The sequence below is a fragment of the Coenobita brevimanus genome, chromosome 81 (genome assembly GCF_032717465.1).
Source record: "Coenobita brevimanus isolate Jiangsu-jjx chromosome 81, ASM3271746v2, whole genome shotgun sequence".
NCBI classification, from domain to species: Eukaryota; Metazoa; Arthropoda; class Malacostraca; order Decapoda; family Coenobitidae; genus Coenobita; species Coenobita brevimanus.
Window position 1 is genome coordinate 7,081,568 of NC_137034.1, and position 7,300 is coordinate 7,088,867.

The window sequence follows — 7,300 nt, forward strand, 5'->3', positions numbered from 1 at the left end:
ATACTTACTGTACTTTGATTTGGCGAGGAAACCCACTTGTGACACCCATTCCTTTTTGATAAACTTTCCAAGATCATGCATAGGTCCTCTGTTGCTTCATAGTTTCTAAGTTAACTTGGTTTTGGTGTTCAGTTTGCCATATTCTGGCTTTTTTCGGCAATATAATGGTGGGTTTTCAGAAAAGTGACTTAAGCAACACCGGTTACTAGTTCATAAGCTTTTCCACAATGTGCACAGACCCACAGTTCCTTTACTAGTTTCTGAGTTACCGTAACACAGTTTTGGTGTTATGTTCTGCTACCATGCTGCATGTCTATAATCAGTTTGTTTTTGTCTGATGGATCTTGGTCACTTAACTTGAATACTATGTCATCTATCTATCTATAGCCCGACGCCCTAATCCCGCAAAGGGTGGCCGCAGACGAAACGCCTCCAAGTCGCTCTGTCACCCACCATTTGACTACCATCCCCGCAACTCACCCCCCCTCCCTCATATACCTCTCAATTCCATCCCTCCACCTCATCCTCTGTCTACCCCTCCCTCTCCCTCCCTCCACCTCACCTACATACACCCTCTTAGTCAGTCTCTTTCATTCTCCATTCTCTTCACATGTCCAAACCATCTCAGTGTATTTTTCCTAATCTTCTCAATCACATCCACATCCACCCCACAACGTTCCTTCACTTCTTCATTCGTCAACCTGTCCCTCCATGTCACTCCACATGCTCCTCTCAAGTAACTCATTTCCACTGCTCTCACTCTCGACTTGGGTTCCCCTCTTTCAAGGTCCACGCCTCGCTTCCATACGTCAGGGTAGGGATCACAATACTATCATGCAGTGACTTCTTAACTTCTTACTATGTCATGCTTGCATGAAATTCAATTATACCTGGCTGAGAGATGGAAATAGGTCTCTTTGGTTACTCGAAAGATCAGACCTTCAGTCTGACCACACCACCATTGCCTAAACTAAAAGGGATTAGGGATCTTTGTCAGGTCAGATTAATAACAGCAGCTGCAACCCCAGACTCACCTGAATGTGAACACATTGCATTGGAGACTTAAGTGACCCATGTTAGATGTAATATTTTTTCAAGTTTTCTTAATAAACAATAGTGTTCTGAAATGGTTTTTATTAAGTTTCCCATGGGTTGTTCAGTTGCATGAAAAACTACCAAATTACCTAAAACTAAGAAAGTGAAGTAAACAAGGTAGAAAATTTCATTTGTTTATATTTCATAAGAATATACATCAGCATTATACAGAGAAACAAGGGTAGACAAAAGGGTTTGATTGGAGTTCTTCACCTGGGGCGCCATCAGATCCCTCGTCCACGGCAGGGGCACCACAACCTTCAGAGTCCATCCTTGGCAGGGGCGGAGTCCATCCTCGGCAGGGGCACCACGACCTTCCGGGCCCATCCCCAGCATGGGCACCACGACCAACAGAATCCATCCTCGGCAGGGGCACCACGACCTTCAGAGCCCATCCTCGGCAGGGGCACCACGACCTTCAGAGCCCATCCTCGGCAGGGGCACCACGACCTTCAGAGCTCATCCTCGGCAGGGGCACCACGACCTTCAGAGCCCATCCTCGGCGGGGGCACCACGACCTTCAGAGTCCATCCTCGGCGGGGGCACCACGACCTTCAGAGCCCATCCTCGGCGGGGGCACCACGACCAGTGTTCATCCTTGGCAGGGTCATCAAGACCAGATCTCTTGGCAGGGGGCATCAGAGTTCTCAGGAGCACACCCAGCACCAGAGTTCTCTGCAGCACTTGGTAGGGGCACACCCAACACCAGTATTCTCTGCAGCACTTGGCAGGGGCACACCCAGCACCAGAGTTCTCAGCAGTACTTGGCAGGGGACCCAGCACCAGAATTTGTCTTCAGCAGGGGCACATTTCTTTAGGGGCATGAGCAAAGTTTGACAGGGCAACAGGCATGAAGGAGACCTGTGAAGGAAAATTAACAGTTCAGTCATTTTCACTTTCATTACTGTGTACTAAAAGCACAGTATGTCATATGGTTGTGTTTTATTAAGTAATACTGTACTGTAATGAAAAAGTGTACAAACTTATTGGGAGCATCTAAAATTAACTAGTTTTCTCACCTTATCTTGGTCCCTTTTTTCTTTCTGTACCTTTTATAATTTTCACACAGTAGCAAAACTGGCTTTACATTTCCACTGGAAATTAATTTTGTCGATCTTTCAACTCAGCATTCAAGATTAGATTGCAGTTTTTGGCATAGTGAAAAAATTCGATAAAATTTAGGTATTAAGATTGCTGGCTTAAAGCAAACAGTAAAGACTGTCTTAAGAGGGTGGACAGCAGGAGGTGGTCAACTCCAGCCTGCTGTCTATCAGTTCACATCTAGACCAACTGAGGCCACAACGAGAACAAAACCAGCAGTTAAGATTACAAGCACAGGGCAATACGTCTCAGAACTAAAGTAAAGCCTTGAACAGATGCAATAACTGGAGTAAGAAGATGCCTGTGGTCTAGTTAGTAGGATGCTTCAGTCTGAATGACCGCCTTGCATTTAAGGAGTAGGCTGATTGTCTACCCTTGACATACTAAACTATTTTGGCCTAGCCTCAGACCCCTACAACCATGAGGTACAGGTGCTATCAGCAGATGCCATACCCGAGGAATTGTATGGAGGATTAGATCTGTGCAATTAATTACCATGGAATGAAATAAAGGGCTACTACCACATGAAAGGGGGCTGTTACCACAGAGGGAAAGGGGTGGGGGGGGGAGGAACTACCATGACACCACAGGGAGCTATTGGTAAAAATAGCTCTTTTTCTAAATATACTAGACCACTCCTTTAATACAGAGTTGTGGCTGCAGAGAAATGCTTTGCCAGACTCCTTAATCCCGTAAGGGGTGGCCATAAACTAACCGCCTCCATGTCACCCTGTCCCCTGCCACATCACTGCCTTGCTTCCAGCTCACACACCCCTCATACCTTTCCACTCCATCCCTCCATCTCGTCCTTTGCCTCCTCCTCCCTCTCCCTTCCTCCATTTCACATACTCTCTCCTCGTCAGTCTCTCTCCATCCTCTCCACATGGCCAAACCACCATAATGTGTTTCTCATAACACATCCTATTACATTCACATCCACACCACAATGCTCCTTCACTTCCTCATTTGTTAGTCTGTCTCCCCATGTGATGCCACATGCTCCTCTCATATAACCCATTTCCACTGCCCTCTCAACTTCTGTCCCTCCAACAAGGACAGAGCTTCACTTACATACATTAGAGTTAGCTTCACAGTACTGTCATGTAGTAACTTCTTCATTTCCATGCTCACTTCCCTGTTTCTTATCACTGCTTTCACGGAGCCAACAACTTTTCTTCCTTGTTGTACCCTTTCAAGCACTGCACCCTCTAAACTTCCATCCTTACTTATCACACTACCCAAGTACTTACACGCACTCACATTTTCCATTTCCTCTTCATCCAACCTCACTGTATATTCACCGACTTCAAATGTCTCGAAGACCATAACTTTACTCATCCCTACATTCACCTTTAGATTCAGTTTCTTATACCCTCTCCCAAACTCATCCATCAAGCCTTGCAGCTCCCTCTTCGTCTTCACTTAACAACACACTATCACCCGCAAACAACATTACAGAGGAGTTTCCAAACACTGCCCTCTCTCACTAGGGCCGCTTCAGCACTCACTGCCCTACCTTGTATCCCGTTTATAACCCCAACCATATACAGACTGAACAACAATGGAGACATGACACATCCCTGTTTCAATCCAACCTTCAAATAGAAAAATTCACTGTGTTCCCTATCCCCACAAACCGCAGCCTTAGCACCCTCGTGCATACTCCTCACGGCATTCAAGAGCTTCCCATCTTCTTCATATATTTTTAATACTTTCCACAATCCTTGTCCATCCACCTTGTCATATGCTTTCTCCAAATCCATGAAGGCCGCATACAATTTCCTCTTCTCTAAAATCTTTTCTACTAAAGATTTGACTATCTGGATTTATGTATCCAAAATTATTGGATTTACGTGTATCAATTTATTAGATATGTGTATATAAAATTAATGGATTGTCCAAAGGAAGAATTACAGCCATTATATTTATCGAAGGGGAAGATTAAAATGGTTAGATTTATCGAGCGGAGAGAAGCAGTTATCCACATGTTACGCTCCAAGTAACCGAACTAAAACAAACAGAGCCAGCGAATAGCAAGCTATGAAACTATGACATAATCAACAGAAAAGCTGAAAGTCACCCCCAAAAATCCTAGAACAATATACAGCATCAAAAACACCGGTACCGTGAGACGACGAGGGGCCTGGGGGTTCCATCGCTGTATTCTGGGAACAGTACAAACCAATTTTTTTTTTTTTTTGACCATCACCCTGAAGGGGCATTAGGCCAGCAAGAATCGATAATCATGAAAGCCAAAATAATGATATGAAATATTTGCATCTATTTCATACCAATATTAAGTTATTATTCATGATTATGAAACATAATAAGTAATAAAGAATATATCAGTATACATGGATAGTACCAGGACAAATACTTCCATCTATACATCATATGTAGACTCATTACTATTCTACTACAAAATAATCAAATACTTATCAAATTTATATATATATATATATATATATACAAAAAAAAATAAAAAAATAAACAAATAAATAAATAAAAAATAAAAAACAAAATAAAAAATAAAAAACAAAATCAAATTTACTGGTCCTGAACAAAAGAAAAAAAAAATACACATTTATATAAATGTAACCTCCTCCTGCGGTTCACAAATATATAAAAGTGTATTGACTTATTTACATATGTACAAAAACCATATCCCTATATTAAAAAAAAAAAAAAAAAAAAAAAAAGATAATAAATAAGGAAACCACAACCAAGTTCATAAAATAAATCACAACTCTCTGAGTAATCTGGTCTCTTTCAGGAAAGTCATCAATTTATTAGTCACACCAACGTCCCCATCACCCAAGACAGAATCAAGTGTGAAAGGGAGCGCATTTGTCCCACAGTAGGCAGCCACAGAAGTACGTTCCCCAGCATACCTACTGCAGTACAAAAGGATGTGACTAATAGATAAACCGCGTCACAGGTGGTACAACGCGGTGGAAATTCTGTTAATATATGGTAACATATGTGTCATTAGGGTGGAATTCATGCGGAGGCGGGCTAAAGCGACCTCCTCCCGTCTGTTTCCTCGGGAGGAACTGGACCAGTCACATATGGTCCTTTTGACTGATGGAATTGCCAGGTCGGTCCACTGACTTTGCCACAGAAGATTAATTGATTTCTTTCCAAAAGAGAGACTAGACTGTAACTCACGAGGAACGTCCCAAGTCTCCTCGAGTTCTACAGCTGATTTAGCTAGTATGTCAGCCTGCTCATTGCCGTAAATACCGCAATGACCAGGCACCCAGATCAGAGTGAAGGATTTAGCACATGTATGCAGCTTATTGATAATGCGGCCCAGGACCTCATGTGAATCAGTCCTACATGAATGAATTGCCTGAAGGGCTGACTTAGAGTCCGAAAAAATGACAAAACTGTTGTGATCTGAACGCAAAGCAAAGTCTATAGCTTGATCTATGGCAAATAATTTAGCAGTGAATACAGACGTATGGGGGGGTAAGCGAAAACGGATGCGGCACTCCATAGACCACACACTCGCACCCACACATTCATCCATCTTAGAGCCATCGGTGTACAAGTGGAATGACGCTAGGTGTCTAATGAGTATCATCCGGAACAACTGTCGTACCTCCACCTCCGGCGCCTTGTACTTTGCGACGGGGAGCCAGTCAGTGTTGAATTTGGTGGCAAGTGACTCCCAGGGCGCTATTTTTGACGTTAAAACCTGATCCCCATTAGAAAGGTCGTACTCTAACGCCTCACAGAGGAAGTGAAGCCTCACAGCCACCGGCTTGAGGGCCGCATACAGCAGGTATTCCCACTGTAGGAGGATCCGACAGATCGGAAGACCAAGTGAGCGTTTACAGTGGGTGGTGATACCATAAGAAAATAACAGGTGGTCACGTCGTAGACGGAGTGGAGGCACATTAGCCTCCACTTCCAACCGCTCCACACGAGTACACCGATGGGCTCCGAGACATATACGCAAGCATACATTCTGAAGCACATCCAGTCTACTGAGGACAGCATCCGATGCCGACCCATACACCTGTGAGCCATAGTCAAGCTTAGAACGGATAAGGGACTTATACACCATCAATAAAGACGTTCTGTCTGCTCCCCACGATTTACCGGAAAGAAACTTAAGGGCGTTAACTTTTTTACTACAAAACCAAAACTGAAATCCTGGCCCAACCACACTAGCGTCATCACCTCGTTCTTTCCACGTCATCGCCACCTTTCCCCAGCATGCAATTGCGAAGGTTTGGTGTGGTCGACACTGCTTCGTTACTGAAAGAGGAGGCTTCGTGTATCGTATGTTAAGGTTGCAGTTTATACAATAAATCGCTAAGGAAGAGGTGCATCGAAGCTTCCTATGCCGCTTAGAAAATGATCCTCATACTTCTGATCATAAGGCCGCCAATTAGAAAGTTTCACAAAGCTTCTAAAAACAATGAGTAGGTGGACTAACATTACTCAAGTTTCCCCTGTTCCTGTCTAAGCTTTCTATGATGACACGATGCAGGGAATAGAGAGGGACGCCTTCATGTGGTGCATAACTGAGTGACTGCCTGATTCTACACACATGACACGTCCCTCAATTTTCTCCCTATCCAGTGGCGTATCTACGGGCGGGGGAGATGGGGGGCCCAGATCCCTTCTCTGACCGACCCTAGTCCCCCTCCCACATGCCCCTCCCCCCTATTATAAATAAAAGATTATTAATTTAATGTATGGACAACGTGTAGCACTGTGCCACCCCCCGAAAAAAAAAAAATCGCCTTCCACCATCTATAGAGACCAGTCCACGCAACGGTCCCTATCCCCCAAATGGGAGAGAGAGAGAGAGAGAGAGAGAGAGAGAGAGAGAGAGAGAGAGAGAGAGAGAGAGAGGAGAATTGGGGGAAGGGGGGAATTTACACCACAAAAACTTCTACGTTTTCTAATTGTTTCAGTACAGTATATTTTATTTATTAGAATGAAATAAAACTACATAACATATATTTAGTTTTAATCAGTGCCTTCTCATCTGAACATGATCCCAGTGGACTGCAGGCTGAAGCTGCCCTTTTTCCACAGCCCACCATAGCCTTTTCGGGGAAGAGGGGAGTTGAGGGAGACTTGTATA